General features: G+C 48.4%; 1 long non-coding RNA gene across 1 annotated transcript; it reads left to right on the top strand.

Annotated features, from left to right (window-relative positions):
- Nucleotides 1–6,008: 6,008 nt before the first annotated feature.
- On the top strand, nucleotides 6,009–10,798 carry LOC140407803 (uncharacterized). The gene is made up of 3 exons (XR_011939811.1): nucleotides 6,009–6,190; nucleotides 8,657–8,812; nucleotides 8,917–10,798. It is a non-coding gene; the product is annotated as an uncharacterized lncRNA (long non-coding RNA).
- Nucleotides 10,799–21,228: the final 10,430 nt, after the last annotated feature.

The following is a 21,228-nucleotide window of genomic DNA, read 5'->3' as shown; positions in this document are numbered from 1 at the left end:
GTCTCCCTCCGGGACCTGGCTCCCACGGGTACCCCCACGCCCATTATCACCGTGCCCCTCCCAGCCACCTCCCCACCCACTTCCCCACCTGGCTCGCCAACTGATACGCCGGCACTGTGCTCGCCAGCCCCCTGCTAACAAGGGGCTGGGGCTATTTTAGCACATGGCTAAAGAGCTGACTTTTGAAGCCGACCAAGGCAGGCCAGCAGCACGGTTCTATTCCCGTACCAGCCTCCCCGAACAGGCGCCGGAATGTGGCGACTAGGGGCTTTTCACAGTAACTTCATTTTGAAGCCTACTTGTGACAATAAGCGATTTTCATTTCATTTCATTTTCATTTAATGGGACAACAGGGATCTGAGCCAGCACAATTCCCTGAGATTCACTACGAAAAGGAACAGACTTTGTGGAATGATTTCTAGGTTGATCTAGTAGCCTCATTTGACAGACTCATACTGATCCTACTTGCACCTCAACAGTCCAGCAAACAATTGTCATCCCTTTCACAGTGAGATACTGCTCAACTTCAAGTCACATTTTCACATTCATCACAAGTGAGGGGGCAAGGCAGCAAACAAATATGAACACGTTGGGAAAGTGGTGCAAGCAGATGCTGTTTATATGACTCAAAAAATATTAACCTTGTGTAAAGTACTGTGTGAGACTCTTGTAAATTCAAATCCTTGCTCTTTCTTTACTGCTACATAGTGCAAGTCCTGTTATCGCATCAGAGTTAAAGTCAGCCTGTATGGATCCCTTTTTTGATGGTCAGAGGCTCTTTGTTGATGCTCTCTGGATTTTGAACTATGTGCCAGGCTCAACAAAGGCTCCACCACCTACATCTGTGGAGGGACAGTCATTGAGACATTAGACATTGTACAGAATGAGTAATGGGGGAGCAATGGGTAAGAATTGGAAGTGGCTTGACCTGAAGCCCTTCTCCCATTACCCTTTCTCCATCTTTCCTCACATGATAGTATTACACTTCCCTCCGAGAAATGAGCTGCAGGACACTTTTCCATACATCACAAGAATTATGAAAGGCCGAGGTATGATTTTGATCCAGCATGGTGGTTCGCACTGTTGCTTCACAGTGCCAGGTCCCAGGTTCGATCCCTGCTTGGGTCACTGTCTGTGTGGAATCTGCACGTTCTCCCTGTGTCTGCGTGGATTTCTTCCGTGTGCTCCGGGTTCCTCCCACAAGTCCCGAAAGATGTGTTATTAGGTCATTTGGACATTCTGAATTCTCCCTCTGTACCCGAACAGGCGCCGGAATGTGGCGACTAGGGGCTTTTCACAGTACCTTCATTGCAGTGTGATGTACCATTAATTCACTGCAAGACGATGAGAGTGAGTGAACATAGGCTTTATTAACCAAGAACTTGCCTGCCTGTGTCTGCTGTACAAATGAGCGCCACGCACAGGCAGCCGGTCTATATACCGTCCGAGGGGGGTGGAGCCAGAGGCAGAGCCCACCAGGTTCCAGTACAATACCTGGAAGGAGATCACATTACCATTGCGCCACAGTGCTACACAGACAGCTTATACTATGGTGAATACATTTACCACAATTAATGGTAAATTAATGGTGTTAATGTAAGCCTACTTGTGACACTAAAGATTATTATTATTATTGCTGAATGTTGGAATCAAGAGATGCATGTTTGCAATGTGCATCTCTGTAAATAACTGCTGATAAAACTGTGTACAGATTCAATCCAATTCTACCCTTCGCAGCTTGGGTTTTAGTATATAACAGGAGGGATCTGTCTCAAGCATTAGGGTCATGACATCACAGGTCTTTAGGATGGTGTCTTCTTCCATGGAAAGTGTGGCCATTTTCAAGGCACATCAAAAATGGCAGTCAAACAGGTGTGTGTGGACCCTCACCAAGGGTGCATACTCAGAAATCCCTGACTGATTATCGAAGGTTCTCAAGATTTGTCCAGGGATCTGAAGCGTAGCTTCAGCATTTTGATTGGCTGCTTAATTACACATCTCATCATCACATGGTTTTGATTGGAGTGTTATTGCAATTTCATCAAGAGGCCTGTCAGTAAGTTGTTCTCTAATTTGAAGAGCTCGGGGAAGGTGGACTGGCACAGGATGAATGCATCACAGCAGCTCCTGAATATCTTGACCTGATGTTTTTTCCTGGATTTACACATGAGCTGTACATTATACCCTGTGGGCGGAATTTCCCCTTCTTTGCACAGAATGTTGGCTGAGGCGGGGAAACCGGCGTGTAGCTCGCCGGCTGCCCAGCCGACATTTCCCAGCACATCTTGCAGCATTCTGTGCAAAATAAATCTGCAGGCATGGCTCACACTGTCACCTGGGCGGGATGGAAAAAGGAATCTCGAGTTCGAGGTGGGTTTTTAGAAAGTGCGCCCCGATCTCTGATAAATAAAGAACTGCTCCCCCCCCGCCTCCCCGTCCACATGCATGGAGATACCCTCACATGCACAGGGGGAACAACCCTCCCCTCCCACGCAGACATGGGGAACTCTCCCCCCATGGCTCAATGTTACACCCCCAATGGAGCTCCCCAGAGGAGTCCTCTTGGTACTGCTCCCTTGCAGCCTCGGACTGTCTCCAGTACTGCTCCCTGGCACTGCCCCTTGGCACTGCCCCCATATTCCCCTCCAACATCGCATTTGCGTCTGCGGTGAATGTGGGTGCAAAATCCCGTCCTACAACCTTGCGAAGCCAGCCGGAGCTCGCCATGATGCGGACGGCAGGGTAGGACAGTGGGTAGCACTTTTGCCTCACAGCGTCAGGGCCCCAGCTTCGATTTCCAGCTTGGGTCACTGTCTGTGCGGAGTTTGCACGTTCTCCCCGTGGGTTTCCCCCGGGTGCTCCGATTTCCTCCCACACGCCCTGAAAGACGTGCTTGTTAGGTGAATTGGACATTCTGAATTTTCCCTCAGTGTACCCGAACAGGCGCCGGAATGTGGCGACTAGGGGATTTTCACAGTAACTTCATTGTGACAATAATTAAAAAAAAGATTAAGATTGTGATGTTTTGTTGTGTGGTCTGAATAGATAACGTAGTTAGAGAGCCCAGTGTGTAACAATTACTGTTGCACTGTGTTCTTGTTTCACTTTGCTCAGCTATTGTGTCTTTCGCTTTCTGTCACTATTAAATTGCATTCCCATAATGATCTACTGTTGTTTTTATCACTCAATGATTTGCCCTATATTTTAATATGCTGCTTTATCACCACTGTCATTGGTGATATATTACTGACACTGATATCTCACATTGTTGTATTCTCTTCCAGCTCGACTATTTTGCTGTCTATGTCGATATGCATTGTTAGTTGCATTAACTAATCCTGTATCAAGTATTTGAACAATTAATTATTTACCTCAAATTGGCAGTGCAGCATTCTTCTGTCTCCCTGGCTCCCTTATCATCCTAGTGAACTTACCCATGTACTGCCTCCAGACATTTCAGAAAAAATCCATTGAAGTTGTGAAAGCTAAAGATATATCAGAAAAATCAAAGAACTTGGAAAAAATAATTTCATGTATTTGAATCTGTTGTAAAAATAATGATGTGGAGATGCCGGCGTTGGACTGGGGTGAGCACAGTACGAAGTCTTACAACACCAGGTTAAAGTCCAACAGGTTTGTTTCGATGTCACTAGCTTTCGGAGCGCTGCTCCTTCCTCAGGTGAATGAAGAGGTCTGTTCCAGAAACACATATATAGACAAATTCAAAGATGCCAAACAATGCTTGGAATGCGAGCATTAGCAGGTGATTAAATCTTTACAGATCCAGAGATGGGGTAACCCCAGGTTAAAGAGGTGTGAATTGTACCAAGCCAGGACAGTTGGTAGGATTTCGCAGGCCAGATGGTGGGGGATGAATGTAATGCGACATGAACAACCAAGAACACTACAGACAGTTACCCGCAGATCCGACCAAGGAACACATCCGCCAACTTAACAGACTGATCAAGACCTTGGATCCAGATCTTCAGAGCACCCTACGTGCTCTCATCCCACGTACTCCCCGCATTGGAGATCTCTACTGCCTCCCGAAAATACATAAGGCCAACACACCAGGCCGCCCTATCGTTTCAGGCAATGGGACCCTGTGTGAGAAGCTCTCTGGCTACATCGGGGCATCTTGAAACCCATCGTACAAGGTACACCCAGCTTCTGTCGCAACACGACGGACTTCCTACAGAAACTCAGCACCCATGGACCAGTTGAACCAGGTACATTCCTCGTCACAATGGACGTCTCGGCACTCTACACCAGCATCCCCCATGACGACGGCATTGCTGCAACAGCCTCAGTACTCAACACCGACAACTGCCAATCTCCAGACGCAATTCTGCAACTCATCCGCTTCATTCTGGATCACAACGCCTTCACCTTCGACAACAAGTTCTTCATCCAGACGCACGGAACAGCCATGGGGACCAAATTCGCACCCCAATACGCCAACATCTTCATGCACAAGTTTGAACAGGACCTACTCACCGCACAGGACCTTCAACCGATGTTATACACCAGATACATCGATGACATTTTTTTCCTTTGGACCCACGGCGAAGAATCACTGAAACGACTACACGATGACATTAATAAGTTCCATCCAACCATCAGACTCACCATGGACTACTCTCCAAAATCAGTTGCATTCTTGGACACACTCGTCTCCATCAAGGATGGTCACCTCAGCACTTCGCTTTACCGCAAACCCACGGATAACCTCATGATGCTCCACTTCTCCAGCTTCCACCCTAAACACATTAAAGAAGCCATCCCCTATGGACAAGCGCTCCGTATACACAGGATCTGCTCAGACGAGGAGGAGCGTAACAGACATCTACAGACGTTGAAAGATGCCCTCGTACGAACGGGATATGGCACTCGACTCATTGATCGACAGTTCCAACGCGCCACAGCGAAAAACCGGATCGACCTCCTCAGAAGACAAACATGGGACACATCCGACAGAATACCCTTCGTCGTCCAGTACTTCCCCGGAGCGGAGAAACTACGTCATCTTCTTCACAGCCTTCAACACGTCATTGATGACGATGAACATCTTGCCAAGGTCATCCCCACACCCCCACTACTTGCCTTCAAACAACCGCGCAACCTCAAACGAACCATTGTTTGCAGCAAACTACCCAGTCTTCAGAACAGTGACCTCGACACCATACAACCCTGTCATGGCAATCTCTGCAAGACGTGCCAGATCATCAACATGGATACCACTATTACACGTGAGAACACCACCCACCAGGTACGCGGTACATACTCGTGCGACTCGGCCAACGTTGTCTACCTCATACGCTGCAGGAAAGGATGTCCCGAAGCATGGTACATTGGCGAGACCATGCAGACGCTGCGACAACGAATGAACGGACATCGCGCAACAATCACCAGGCAGGAATGTTCCCTTCCAGTCGGGGAACACTTCAGCAGTCAAGGGCATTCAGCCTCTGATCTCCGGGTAAGCGTTCTCCAAGGCGGCCTTCAGGACCCGCGACAACGCAGAATCGCCGAGCAGAAACCTATAGCCAAGTTCCGCACACATGAGTGCGGCCTCAACCGGGACCTGGGATTCATGTCGCATTACATTCATCCCCCACCATCTGGCCTGCGAAATCCTACCAACTGTCCTGGCTTGGTACAATTCACACCTCTTTAACCTGGGGTTACCCCATCTCTGGATCTGTAAAGATTTAATCACCTGCTAATGCTCGCATTCCAAGCATTGTTTGGCATCTTTGAATTTGTCTATATATGTGTTTCTGGAACAGACCTCTTCATTCACCTGAGGAAGGAGCAGCGCTCCGAAAGCTAGTGACATCGAAACAAACCTGTTGGACTTTAACCTGGTGTTGTAAGACTTTGTACTGTAAAAATAATGATGTTTGAATTAGAAAGTGACCCAGTAGTTAAACAACGTTGAAACCTCAGACTGCCAACAACCAGTTAAAAACAGCTGGAAATGGATTGAAGCTGTCTGAGGTAAACTAGCTGGCAGAACCTCGGCAATAAATGACAAAGCAAAGAGCAACCTTACTCAAAGACTGATGGAGGAACAAAGGAAGACAACAACAAAACAATAAGGACTTGGATGAAACTCATGCTGGTTTATTATGTAAAATCCTGAACAGTCTTGACAAGGTGGATGTGGAAAGGATGTTTTCTGTTGTGGGTGAGTCTAGAACTAGGGGGCACTCTTTTAAAGTTAGGAGTCATTCTTTTGGGGCAGAGAAGAGGACAATAATTTTTTTCTCAGAAGGTTGTGAGACTTTGGAACTCTTTGCCTCAGAAGGCAGTGGAGGCGGGGACATTGAATATTTTTAAGGCAGAGGTAGATAGATTCTTGTTAGGCAAGGGAATCAAAGATCATCGAGGGCTAATGGGAATGTGGAATTTGAAACATAAATGGATCAGCCAAGATCTTAATGAATGGCAGAGCAGGCTTGAGGTGCTGAGTGTCCTACCTCTGTTCCGATTTTACATGTACGTATGTTTGTATGATGCTGTGGAACTTTGAGGAAACATTTGAGTTCTGAAATGTAAATTAAAACTTCAGAATGATGTACCTGCTGCTCTTGTGAGAGAAGTATTGAACAAAGTTCATGCTGAGTGGGGGAAACAGTTAAAAGAGTTAATTGAATGTCTGGAAAAGAGTATTGGGATTTTTGTGACTAATCATTGATATGATCTGAACATGATCCTTAAAGCAGTGAAAGAGAAGCCAAATCCTGCATTTAAACAAGAGGAGTATGATCCAACTGTTTAGCTGGCTGATATTTTCTTGATAGACTTCGATTTTTAAAAACCTACAGCCATGAAAGAAAATGGAGTTCAAAAGTTAAAACCCGAACAAGATTTCAAAGACGGTGTTTAAAATTCAACACCTATTTGACAATATAGGGCGTGATTCTCTTGCCGAGAGCTCAACGTAGCCAGAAAATCCCGGTAGAGGGGCAGCACGGTGTTTAGCAGTGCTGCCTCATGGCGCCAAGATCCCAGGTTCGATCCCGACTCTGGGTCACTGTACGTGTGGAGTTTGCACATTCTCCCCGTGTTTGCATGGGTTTCACCCCCACAACACCAAGATGTGCAGGGTAGGTGAATTGGCAACACTAAATTGTCCCTTCATTGGTACAAATTAATTGGGCACTCTACATTTATTAAAAAAAAGAAAATCCCGGTAGAGGCCTCCAGTGGAGCTCCTGGCAGCCTCAGTGCCTAGCGGGATTCACCCAAGTCCCGTAAGATGTTGGAGTCAGAACTCCGTCCAAAAGCGGCAGGACTAAACAACCCTCGTAGAATTAGGTAGTAAACCTACTTACGACCTACCTGTGTGATATCCATCGGCCTCCGTCGATTCTCCGGCCTCCCCAGGGAGGTTGCAGCCGGGCACTGTTCAGCACTGGTCCAGACAAACAAGGACCAGGCAGAGCAGCACCTGGGGGGTCTCCCCGGCCATCAGAGATCCCTGGATGGTCGGGGTAAGTGCAGGGTGGCCCCTGGCCCTCCCCCTGGCATGCCATGCCCAGCGAGCATCTTGGCACTGCCACCCTGGTAGTGCTAAGGTGCCTGGATGGCACTGCCAAGCCGGCAGTAGTACTGCCTGGGTGCCAGGTTGGCAGTGCAAGGATGTCCAAGTGACAGGCTGCCACTGCCAAGGGTCAGGGGCCGAGGGGGGCCATGCCCATGAAATGCATGTGGAGGGGGGTTTGAAGGGTGGGGGAATGGAGGGCAGATAAGTAGAGGCCTTCGGGAGCTTTGGGGTTATGGGGGTGGTGGTGACATGTGAGGGTCCTGGAAGGCAGGCCGTGCTGTAAGGGGACTTGGGGGGGCCTGAAGAGGGAGGACCCCAGGGACCCCATAGTGGGGTGTCCTCACTTGGTGGGGTGTGGGGTAGTGCCCATGTGTATGGCGGGTGACATTCCCCATGGGTGGGTGGTGTGACAAGCTCACTTAGAGATTGGGGCACCCTTTCAAAATTACATCTCGATTTCTGAGTTCAGCTCCCCAGCGCTAAAAAAAATTAGAAGGGCACGATTCTCCGGTAAGATTTCTAAGCCTTGTGGCCAGCAATGGCATTCAATGTTAATTGTTTCACATAACGAGGCCTCGCGGGCTTCTCACCACAAATGAAGGCTCGCCAACTGATTCGCCGGCACCATGCTCGCCAGCCCCCCGCTAACAAGATCGAGCAGCACTTAAGCTGCACTTGCGCAGCCAATCCCGGCCAGTTCGTAACAATAGTGCCGAGAAGACCAGCCCTAAAATTTGGAGACACTACCTTGGGAGGCTGCGAGACGTTGTGGAGGCCAGGAGGGATGTCCTGTTCCCTCGAGGGTCCCGAGAGTCAGCCAGTGCTGCCTGGGATGAGGTGGCGGCGGCAGTGATCTCAGGAAGTGTGACCAGGGAGACTGGCCTCCAGTGCAGGAAGAAAATCAATGACCCCCACCAAGCAGCACGAGTGAGTAGACACCAAAGCCCCCCCCCCCCCACACCCCCAGTGAGATCTCCCCCCCCCCACCAAGGGAGCGTCTAAACCCCTCCCCCTTCAACTCCCCCAACCCCTCTTACACACAACCCCCTCCCACTACTGTGAACTACATGTGTGGCTTACGATGCCCTCTCTGTGTGTCCTCAGGAAAAGCTCTCCAAAATCGCCGGCAGAGGGCCCAGACTGGCGGAAGGGTGACATACATCAGAATCCTCACCACCTTCGAGGAGCATGCCCTGGAGGTGACCGGTGTGGCCGAGGACAGAGCAGTCGCCAACACAGAACCTGGCGGATGCTACAGAGGTGAGGAACCATGGGTCTCACCCGAAGGACCTGTCAAATGTGAGTTCTTATTACCTTACTGATTGACCCATCCCTCCATTGACCACATGTCCATTCTCCCGCAGGTCCTCCAGCCAATGGCGCCGGCACATCCCGGGTGATACCCTCTCAGGCCTCCCAGGAGACTACATCAGAGGACAGCTCCCACCAAAATAGTTGCATCACAGCTGTCATCCCCACCCGCCACCAGTGCATACACACATCTCGGTGGGAAACATTAGGGGTCATCGTTTCTCGGCCTTTTGGCTAAGATTGACCGTGAGGTCAGGTGTAATGCCTGGATCTGGCATGGTTCTCTTGTGAGGACCATGAATTGGATTCAATGTGAATTGTTTTTTTGGAGCAGGCAAGGAGCTGGATTAACGGTTTTCCCCTGTACCCACTTTGAGCTCTGGCTTTGTAACTCTGATAAAGGAATACTTTAAAAAAAGGGCAATGTAGGGGTCAGGCTTCTGGGGCACAATCTGCTAAGCACCACACTGCTGCTGACATACATCTAGTGGAGGCAGGAACCCCCAGGCTGGATCCCTGGACCCAGCTTGGTCCCAGCCTGGTGCTGGGCCTCTGGAACAGGGTTATCCGGAGCTGATGGAGACGTTAGTGTGTGGTCAGTGACACTCCAGCAGGTCCATAGTCGATTGGGGGGGTCCCAGAGGCTACGGGAGCAGGAGCTGTCACCGGCAATGCATGGCACCGAGGCCAGCACTGCTAGGGTGGCAACCGCAGTGGAGAGCCTGGTGCACAATGACAGCACCATTAGTGAAGGTATACAAGACGTCGCGCAGGCGGTGACGGCCATGGCTTAAGGTGTCGGCAGACTGTCCGACTCGTTGGGGTTGTCACCCAGTACCAGGTTTACCTTGATTAGGTTCTGTGGGACATGTCCTGCTCTCAGCTAGGAATGGCCGAGACGCTGCAAAGCCTGTCCCAATCACTGAGGAGCATCACCGAGGGCATCGACACGATGGTGAGGACCACGGGGACTGGCAGATCCAGATGATGCAGTGGCAGCCGGGGCTTAAACATGCTGCCCCTCCGTCCCAAAGTGAATCCCAGGCGACCGGAGAATCCCTCCCGAGGTCAATGGACTTTTCCATTATCCGTGTCTGGCCCATGGCGATCCTGCGGCGGGCAGGGTGGAAGGATCCAGCCCTAAGAGTGGGCTAAACCGGCGGGAAACTCCCCAGTGCCCAATAAATAACTAACTGTCATTGAATAGCGGTGGAGAACTCACCGGCAGGAAACTCCCTGAGAAACGCGCCACAAATGAACTTAGAAAGTTTTTGGAAAATCACGCATAGTATCTTGTCCTAAAGAAGATCAAAGGGACTTACTGAAGCCATGTGAGGAAGAGTTGTGGCAGAGGATACCTCTGCAACCTGCATTTAATGGAATATTAAAATCTCCAAGATTGTCAGCAATTGACAACATTTTAACAATGTTACCAAGACTGAATCAATTATGTCATATTTGAAGCAAGGACACCAGAAAACTGTAAAAACTGTACAAAAGGAGAGGGGTTTCAGTCTCCAACACACAACAAAAGGTGAAGCCACTAGCAGTAAAACAAATGTATGTGAGAAAGAACTTTAAAGATTCTTACAAGGTGGATTTTAAATCTTAATTGTCGCATGTGATTGGCGGTAATGAGTTAATCCATGTAAGTGTGTTGATGTGGATTCTGTAACGGTGAGATGGGACAAAAGGAAAGCAATTAATAAATATACTCTGTGTAACTCTCTGCGTGTTTCATGGCAGAAAAACTAGCCTATCAGTGTCAGGATCTTCTGATCCCGCTATTATCAACAGGGTTTCTCGTTGAATGCACCCCTTGCAGCCGGGGATCCCGCGGCAGGGGTGCGCCTTTGGAGGGATTGGAAGATCCCGCCTGCATGAACGGCTGAAAAGTTCTGCCCCATGTTATGCTCAGAAGTTTGTGATTCTCTTTATAATACCCCAAATATAAAATGGGCATTGGTGAGCAGAAATTATCAGAAGTCATTTGAGTCCAAGAAAAGCATTAAACCCATGTCATTTATAGTCCAAAAATTAAAGTTTCCACTCATTTAAGTATCATGGGGATACATTAGGCACAGCAAGTTTAAAGAAACTTGAAATCAATAAAGCATTTAAACTTTTAATGTGACTTATACTAACATCAGAAAAATACATCAATAGAAACAAAAAATACAGCATGGATTTTATTGAGCTTTATTTGTAAATGGTCAAAAGGTTGCAACAAACACAAAAGAAATGCTGCCTCTGCACTTGAAAACCTGGTTGTATTGTGAAGAGAGCCTTTGAGCAAAAACAATTACAGTGCACTTAAATAAGACTCTGCAAGTTGAAGATGTTGGTCTATTATTCTGTGCTTGAGTGCGAGACAATTACTCAAGGAGATTTGAGAATATTTCACTTTTTACCCAATTGACCATTTTATCATTAAACAACATGCAGCCTCCTTTTGTCTTCTGCTTTCTATTCGGCATTGTCTGCAAAATGGACATCAGGCCCTCCAGCCCTATATCTAAAATAGTGATGTATTGCAGTGATCATGAATAGTCGCAGAGCTGGTCGCAGACGACCAGATGGCCTTTGTCAAAGGTAGGCAGCTAACTGCGAATATCAGGCGGCTGAAGAATGTAATAATAACCCCCCCCCCCCCCCTTGGGGAGAGAACACGCCAAAAAGGCCTTCGACAGAGTCGAATGGAAGTACCTCTTTGAAGTACTGGAGTGGTTTGGGTTAGGAGCAGGGTTCGCCTCCTGGGTGAAAATCCCGCACAACGCACCCAAGGCGAGTGTTCGAACCAGCACCACCAGCTCTGAATACTTCCAGTTGCACAGAGGCACATGGCAGGAATACCCACTGTCCCCGCTCCTGTTTTCCCTAGCAATTGAATCCCTGCCGATCACACTGCGAGATGCAAAAAGCGGGAAGGACATCCAAAGGGGAGGCATAGAGCACAGAGTTTCACTATATGCAGTTGACCTGCTCCTCTACATCTCGGAACCACAGGAAGGGTTGAGAGCAATCATGCAGCATCTGAAAGAATTCGGAACCTTCTCAGGGTATAAACTTAACCTGGGCAAGAGCGAGGCATTCCCTGTGAATCCAGACGGGGGAAGGACAGAGCTGGAGAGACTCCCATTCAAACTAGCCCAAAACAAATTCCGCTAACTGGGGATGCTGATTGCCTGGGACTGGACACAGATCCACAAGTGGACGTACAAGTGGACTTTAAAAAGGACATACAGAGATGGGACATGCTCCCGTTCTCCCTGGCACGTAGGGTGCAGACGATCAAGATGAACGTACTTCCCAGGTTGCTCTTCCTGTTGAGATCTATACCGATCTTCATCCCCAACGCCTTCTTTCATGGCATAGATAAAATGGTAAGAAGTCTTACAACACCAGGTTAAAGTCCAACAGGTTTGTTTCAAATCACTAGCTTTCGAAGCACTGCTCCTTCCTCAGGTGAATGAAGAGATATGTTCCAGAAACATATATATAGACAAAGTCAAAGATGCAAGACAATGCTTTGAATGCGAGCATTTCAAGTAATTAAGTCTTTACAGATCCAGAGATAGGGGTAGCCCCAGGTTAAAGAGGTGCGAATTGTCTCAAGCCAGGACAGTTGGTAGGATTTCTCAAGCCCAGGCCAGATGGTGGGGGGTGAACGTAATGTAACATGAATCCAAGGTCCCGATTGAGGCCGTACTCATGTGTGCGGAACTTGGCTATAGGTTTCTGCTCGGCGATTTTGAGTTGTCGCGCATCCTGAGGGCCGCCTTACATAGAATTTACAGTGCAGAAGGAGGCCATTCGGCCCATTGAGACTGCACCGGCTCTTGGAAAGAGCACACGACCCAAGGTCAACACCGCCACCCTATCCCCATAACCCAGTAACCCCACCCAACAATAAGGGAAACTTTGGACACTAAGGGCAATTTATCATGGCTAATCCACCTAACCTGCACATCTTTGGACTGTGGGAGGAAACCGGAGCACCCGGAGGAAACCCACGCACACACGGGGAGGATGTGCAGACTCCGCACAGACAGTGACCCAAGCCGGATTCGAACTTGGGACCCTGGAGCTGTGAAGCAATTGTGCTATCCACAATGCTATCATGCTGCCTTGGAGAACGCTTACCCGGAGATCAGAGGCTGAATGCCCTTGACTGCTGAAGTGCTCCCCGACTGAAAGGGAACATTCCTGCCTGCCGATTGTCGCACGATATCCGTTCATCCATTGTCGAAGCATCTGCATGGTCTCGCCAATGTACCACGCTTCGGGACATCCTTTCCTGCAGCGTATGAGGTAGACAATGTAGGCCAAGTCGCACGAGTATGTACTGTGTACCTGGTGAGTGGTGTTCTCACATGTAATGGTGGTACCCATGTCGATGATCTGGCACGTCTTGCAGAGATTGCCATGGCAGGGTTGTGTGGTGTCGTGGTCGCTGTACTGAAGACTGGGTAGTTTTCTGCAAACAACGCTGGCATCTCCACATCATAGAACATAGAAGATAGAACATAGAAAAATACAGCACAGAACAGGCCCTTCGGCCCACGATGTTGTGCTGAACCTTTGTCCTAGATTAATCATAGATTATCATAGAATTTACAGTGCAGAAGGAGACCATTAGGCCCATAGAGTCTGCACCAGCTCTTGGAAAGAGCACCCTACCCAAAGTCAACACCTCCACCCAACACTAAGGGCAATTTTGGACACTAAGGGCAACTTATCATGGCCAATCCACTTAACCTGCACATCTTTGGACCGTGGGAGGAAACCGGAGCACCTGGAGGAAACCCACGCACATACGGGGAGGATGTGCAGACTCCGCACAGACAGTGACCCAAGCCGGAATCGAACCTGGGACCCTGGAGCTGTGAAGCAATTGTGTTATCCACAATGCTACCGTGCTGCCCTTAAGAACAAATTAATCAACACTATGTCATTCTACCGTGATCCATGTACCTATCCAATAGCTGCTTGAAGGTCCCTAATGTTTCCGATTCAACTACTTCCACAGGCAGTGCATTCCATGCCCCCACTACTCTCTGGGTAAAGAACCTACCTCTGACATTCCCCCTATATCTTCCACCATTCACCTTAAATTTATGTCCCCTTGTAATGGTTTGTTCCACCCAGGGAAAAAGTCTCTGACTGGCTACTCTATCTATTCCCCTGATCATCTTATAAACCTCTATCAAGTCGCCCCTCATCCTTCTCCGTTCTAATGAGAAAAGGCCTAGCACCCTCAACCTTTCCTCGTAAGGCCTACTCTCCATTCCAGGCAACATCCTGGTAAATCTCCTTTGCACCTTTTCCAAAGCTTCCACATCCTTCCTAAAATAAGGCGACCAGAACTGTACGCAGTACTCCAAATGTGGCCTTACCAAGGTTTTGTACAGCTGCATCATCACCTCACGGCTCTTAAATTCAATCCCTCTGTTAATGAACGCTAGCACACCAGAGGCCTTCTTCACAGCTCTATCCACTTGAGTGGCAACTTTCAAAGATGTATGAACATAGGCCCCAAGATCTCTCTGCTCCTCCACATTGCCAAGAACCCTACCGTTAACCTTGTATTCCACATTCATATCTGTCCTTCCAAAATGGACAACCTCACACTTTTCAGGGTTAAACTCCATCTGCCACTTCTCAGCCCAGCTCTGCATCCTATCAATGTCTCTTTGCAGCCGACAACAGCCCTCCTCACTATCCACAACTCCACCAATCTTCGCATCATCTGCAAATTTACTGACCCACCCTTCAACTCCGTCATCCAAGACATTAATGAAAATCACAAACAGCAGAGGACCCAGAACTGATCCCTGTGGTACGCCACTGGTAACTGGGATCCAGGCTGAATATTTGCCATCCACCACCACTCTCTGACTTCTATCGGTTAGCCAGTTCGTTATCCAACTGTTCAAATTTCCCACTATCCCATGCCTCCTTACTTTCTGCAGAAGCCTACCATGGGGAACCTTATCAAATGCCTTACTAAAATCCATGTACACTACATCCACTGCTTTACCTTCATGCACATGCTTGGCCACCTCCTCAAAGAATTCAATAAGACTTGTAAGGCAAGATCTACCCCTCACAAATCTGTGCTGACTATCCCTAATCAAGCAGTGTCTTTCCAGATACTCAGAAATCCTATCCCGCAGTACCCTTTCCATTACTTTGCCTACCACCGAAGTAAGACTAACTGGCCTGTAATTTGCAGGGTTATCTCTATTCTCTTTTTTGACAGGGGCACGACATTCGCCACTCTCCAATCCCCTGGTACCACCCCTGTTGACAGTGAGGACGAAACGATCATTGCCAACGGCTCTGCAATTTCATCTCTTGCTTCCCATAGAATCCTTGGATATACCCCATCAGGCCTGGGGGACTTGTCTATCCTCAAGTTTTTCAAAATGCCCAACACATCTTCCTTCCTAACAAGTATCCCCTTGAACTTACCAGTCTGTTTCACACTGTCCTCTCCAATAATACGGCCCCTCTCATTTGTAAATACTGAAGAAAAGTACTCGTTCAAGACCTCTCCTATCTCTTCAGACTCAATACATGATCTCCCGCTACTGTCCTTGATCGGACCTACCCTCGCTCGAGTCATTCTCATATTTCTCACATATGTGTAAAAGGCCTTGGGGTTTTCCTTGATCCTACTCGCCAAAGATTGTTCATGCCCTCTCTTAGCTCTCCTAATCCCTTTCTTCAGTTCCCTCCTGGCTATATGTATCCCTCCAGCACCTTGTCTGAACCTTGTTTCCTCAGCCTTACATAAGTCTCCTTCTTCCTCTGAACAAGACATTCAACCTCTCTTGTCAACCATGGTACCCTCACTCGACCATCTCTTCCCTGCCTGACAGGGACATACATATCAAGGACACGTAGTACCTGTTCCTTGAACAAGTTCCACATTTCACTTGTGTCCTTCCCTGACAGCCTATGTTCCCAACTTATGCACTTCAATTCTTGTCTGACAACATCGTATTTACCCTTCCCCCAATTGTAAACCTTGCCCTGTTGCACGCACCTATCCCTCTCCATTACTAAAGTGAAAGTCACAGAATTGTGGTCACTATCTCCAAAATGCTCCCCCATAACAAATCTATCACTTGCCCTGGTTCATTACCAAGTACCAAATCCAATATGGCCTCCCCTCTGGTCGGACAATCTACATCCTGTCTTATAAAAGTATCCTGGACACACTGCACAAACACCACCCCATCCAAACTATTTTATCTAAAGAGTTTCCACTCAATGTTTGGGAAGTTGAAGTCACCCATGACTACTACCCTGTGACTTCTGCACCTTTCCAAAATCTGTTTCCCAATCTGTTCCTCCACATCTCTGCTACTATTGGGGAGCCTATAGAAAACTCCCAACAAGGTGACTGCTCCTTTCCTATTTCTGACTTCAGCCCATACTACCTCAGTAGGCAGATACTCCTCGAACTGCCTTTCTGCAGCTGTTATACTATCTCTAATTAACAATGCCACCCCCCCCCCACCTCTTTTACCACCCTCCCTAATCTTATTGAAACATCTATAACCAGGGACCTCCAACAACCATTTCTGCCCCTTTTCTATCCAAGTTTCCGTGATGGCCACCACATCGTAGTCCCAAGTACCGTTCCATGTCTTAAGTTCACCCACCTTATTCCTGATGCTTCTTGCGTGCACACTTCAACCCAACTCTGTGCCTGCAAGTGCTCTCCTTTCTCAGTGTTCTCTTCCCCACCGCCTCACTACACGCTTTGGCGCCCTGAATATCGGCTACCTTAGTTGCTGGACTACAAATCCGGTTCCCATTCCCCTGCCAAATTAGTTTAAACCCTCCCGAAGAGTACTAGAAAACCTCCCTCCCAGGATATTGGTGCCCCTCTGGTTCAGATACAACCATCCTGCTTGTACAGGTCCCACCTTCCCCAGAATGCGCTCCAATTATCCAAATACCTGAAGCCCTCCCTCCTACACCATTCCTGCAGCCACGTGTTCAACTGCACTATCTCCCTATTCCTAGTCTCGCTATCACGTGGCACCGGCAACAAACCACTCTGTCTGTCCTGGCTTTTAACTTCTAGCCTAACTCCCTGAACTCGTTTATTACCTCCACACCCCTTTTCCTACCTACGTCGTTGATACCAATGTGCACCACGACATCTGGCTGCTCACCCTCCGCCTTAAGGATCCTGAAGACACGGTCCAAGACATCCCTGGCCCTGGCACCCGGGAGGCAACCTCCCTTCTGGGAGTCTCGCTCGCGACCACAGAATCTCCTATCTATTCCCCTAACCATTGAATCTCCTACTACTATTGCTTTTCTATTCTCTCCCCTTCCCTTATGAGCCCCAGAGCCAGACTCAGTGCCAGAGACCTGATCACTAGGGCCTTCCCCCGGTCGGTCATCCCCCCCAACAGCATCCAAAACGGTATACTTGTTTTGAAGGGGAACAGCCACGAGGGATCCCTGCACTGTCTGCCTGTTTGTTTTCTTTCCCCTGACTGTAACCCAGCTACTCTTGTCCTGTACCTTGGGTGTGGTTACCTCCCTGTAACTCTTCTCTAGATAAAATGATCATGGTGTTTGTGAGTGTGTGTGGCGGGGGGCGGGGGGTGGGGGGGGGGGTGGGGTTAAGATTCCAAGAATCCCCAAATCAACACTGCAGAGGAGAAAAGTCATGGGTGGTCTGTCACTGCCGAATCTACAATACTACCTCTGGACAGCTATGGCGGAGAGAGTGAGGGGATGGATACGTGAACCCACCATGGAATGGGTGAGGATGGAGGAGTCTTCCTGCAAGTGAAAGACCCTCTGGGCCATCGGCACGGTAACGCTCCCATTCCCCCCCGACGAAATACACAACCTGCCCAGCAGTGCTAGCCGCACTAAAGGTATGGAACCAGATGAGGCAACATTTCGGGCTAACCCAGATGTCCCCCTTGGCCCCCATCTGCGGAAACCACAAATACCCACCAGCCATACTCAACACCACTTTCAAAAAATGGAGACCGCATGGGGAGACGCTAACAGTCAGGGACTTTTACATGGGGGACAGACTAGCGACACTGAGTGAGCTGACGGAAGACCTGGAACTACTGACAGGGCAGGAACTTAGGCACCTTCAGGTAAAGCACTTTCTTTGCAAGGGGCGGTAGGATACCCGAAGCCCCGAGAACCACAGTCAGAGGACGTGATAAACATGGACAGTAAGGAAGGGGAGAACTGTGGGAAAATCTATGGAGAGCTGCTGGACAGGGCGAGACTACCACTGGACGAAGCCAGTCGACAATGGGGGCCGAACTGGAGATGGAAGTGGGCTCGGATCTCTGGAGCGAAGCAATGACCAAGGTTGTGGGGGAGTGGATGGAGCTGTGCCCGAGTGTGGCAATCTTTAGGGTATCAGAACAGCCAGAGCTACACATGGGGAAGAGAGCCAACGGCCTTGCTTTAGCTTCCTTAATCGCAGGCCGGAGAATCCTGCTCGGCTAGCGATCATTAGCAACACCCACAGCTGCAGACTGGCTGGCAGACCTGGTGGAATTTCTCCATCTGGAGAAGATCGAGTACACCATCTGAGGGTCAGAAGAAGGCTTTCTCAAAGCATGGGAGCAATTCATCGGCCTGTTCCAAGACCTGTGCGAGGGCAATAGCAACTAGGAAACGAGGGAAAGAGTGAGAGACAGGGGAGAGCAGACAAAAACACAAAACACTAAGAGGTACAAAAAGGGAAGGGGGAAGGAAATGAGGAGGAAATTTAGGCGAACTGCAGGAAGAAACATGGAGGAGGGGGGAGAGGGGGCAGGAAGCTCGCCACCCCCCTCCCCCCAAAAAACACAAGGCCTGCAACAAAAACCACAGAAGGTAGGGGGCGAGGGGAGAACAGGAGCTCAGTGATAGAACACCCAGAGCGGAAGAGGGGGATACCAAGGAGGGGTCAGGGAGGGGGGTGGGGTAGAGAGGGGGGAAGAGGGGAAGAGGCTACATCAAGAAAGATTGTATGTACATAAGAACTGTATAAACTTTAAATCTATGGAGAGCTACTGGACAGGGCGAGACGAAGCCAGTCGACAATGGGGGTCGAACTGGAGATGGAAGTGGGCTCGGATCTCTGGAGCGAAGCAATGATCAAGGATGTGGGGGAGAGGATGGAGCTGTGCCCGAGTGTGGCAATCTTTGGGGTATCAGAACAGCCAGAGCTACACATGGGGAAGAGAGCCAACGGCCTTGCTTTAGCTTCCTTAATCGCAGGCCGGAGAATCTTGCTTGGATTCTCCTCTGCTCAGAACACGCACGAACAGACTCAAAAACAGTTTCTTCCCCACTGTCACCAGACTCCTAAATGACCCTCTTATGGACTGACCTCATTAACACTACACCCTGTATGCTTCATCCAATGTCAGTGCTTATGTAGTTACATTGTGTATGTTGTGTTGCCCTATTATGTATTTTCTTTTATTTCCTTTTCTTTTCATGCACTTAATGATCTGTTGAGCTGCTCGCAGAAAAATACTTTTCACTGTACCTGAGTACACGTGACAATAAACAAATCCAATCCAATCCAATCCAATATCAAACGCAAAAGTTTCACTTTGTAAAATTGAAAATGCCAATAAAAATACTTTAAAAAAAAAAATAGCCGCAGGACAGATCCCTATGAGGCAGCTCAGATATTTCCAACTACTTTGGGAAAAATACCTTAACTGTAATTTTCTATCACTTTGAACCCATTTTTAATCCAACCTGTTGCTCTGCTGCTAATTTCATAACTGTGAGCCATCTTCAATGAGGTGGAAGTTTGTCAAAGGCATGCCAAAAGTCCTGGATCCCACATCCACTGCGTTCCCTCAATTGATCATAACTTCCTCAAAGAGCTCCTCTGTGGCGTGCAAGGTCAGAAGTGGGCCAGCAGTGTGGTACTGAGTTCAAATTGTCATAAAATAAGGATATACATGGCACTTTGCATGCTTCGAAAATAGCTTCAAGTGAAATGTAATCTGAAGCATCTGCAGATTAATGAAGGTGAAATTAGGGGTTGAAGGTGCAGACAAATGAAATAACATCGCATAAAGATTGGAGCTAAAGCAATAGTGATCTTGGCAGAATGTAAACTGTCTTGCAGTTGCTCGCAGTTTCCTGCTGTGCACTGATGCAGATGGATTCTGTTCTGTTTATGATTGGCCTTATTGGAAAATTAATTGTCTCTAATTCTCTTTCTGAGCGCTCTCTGTAGCATCCATCAAATTGGCAGGTGTTACACGATTATTGCTTGACCTGCACTTTTAATAGTTGGATGTAGTTTAATCTTAGGGCACCAGAACTACAAGACGGTACATAGAATAAACTTTAAAAGGCATTTCAATCTTTTTATTTCCACAGGCAAACTTTTTACTGTGGGCCGCTGGAAACTAGCATTAGCTGATACTAACATCATTATCATTCAGAAACAGAAATGGCAGTCCAAATATGTGCAGGTTAGGTGGATTGACCATGCTAAATTACACCTTAGTATCCAAATATGTGCAGGTTAGGTGGATTGACCATGCTAAATTACACCTTAGTTTCCAAATATGTGCAGGTTAGGTGGATTGACCATGCTAAATTACACCTTAGTTTCCAAATATGTGCAGGTTAGGTGGGGTTATAGGCTGCATGGTAGCACAGTGTTTCGTACTATTGCTTCACAGCTCCAGGGTCCCAGGTTCGATTCCCGGCTTGGATCACTGTCTGTGGGGAGTCTGTACATTCTCCCTGTGTCTGCGTGGGTTTCCTCCCGGTGCTCTGGTTTCCTCCCACAAGTCCCGAAAGATGGTGCAGCACGGTAGCACAGTGGTTGGCACACTTGCTTCACAGCTCCAGGGTTCCAGGTTCGATTCCCACTTGGGTCACTGTCTGTGCGGAGTCTGCACGTTCTCCCCGTGTCTGCGTGGGTTTCCTCCCTTGTGCTCCGGTTTCCTCCCACAGTCCAAAGATGTGCAGGTTAGGTGGATTGTCTATGCTAAATTACCCTTAGTATACAAATAAGGTTAGGTGGGGTTACAGGGATAGGGTGGAGGCGTGGAGTTAGGGTGGAGATATGGGCTTAGGTAGAGTGCTCTTTCGAAGGGCTGATGCAGACTCGATGGGCCGAATGGACTCCTTCCGCACTGTAAATTCTATGATTCTATCATAGGTAATTTCGGCATTCTGAATTCTCCCTCAGTGTAACTGAACAGGCGCCAGAATGTGGCGACCGGGGGATTTTCACAGTAACTCCTTTGCAGTGTTATTGCAAGCCTACTTGTGACAATAAAGATTATTATTATTAGTAGTAATAGTAGTATATGATGGGGGAGTGGGCCTTGGTA

Source organism: Scyliorhinus torazame, chromosome 2 (assembly GCF_047496885.1).
Source record: "Scyliorhinus torazame isolate Kashiwa2021f chromosome 2, sScyTor2.1, whole genome shotgun sequence".
NCBI lineage: Eukaryota > Metazoa > Chordata > Chondrichthyes > Carcharhiniformes > Scyliorhinidae > Scyliorhinus > Scyliorhinus torazame.
This window is presented reverse-complemented; position numbering and strand designations above follow the sequence as displayed.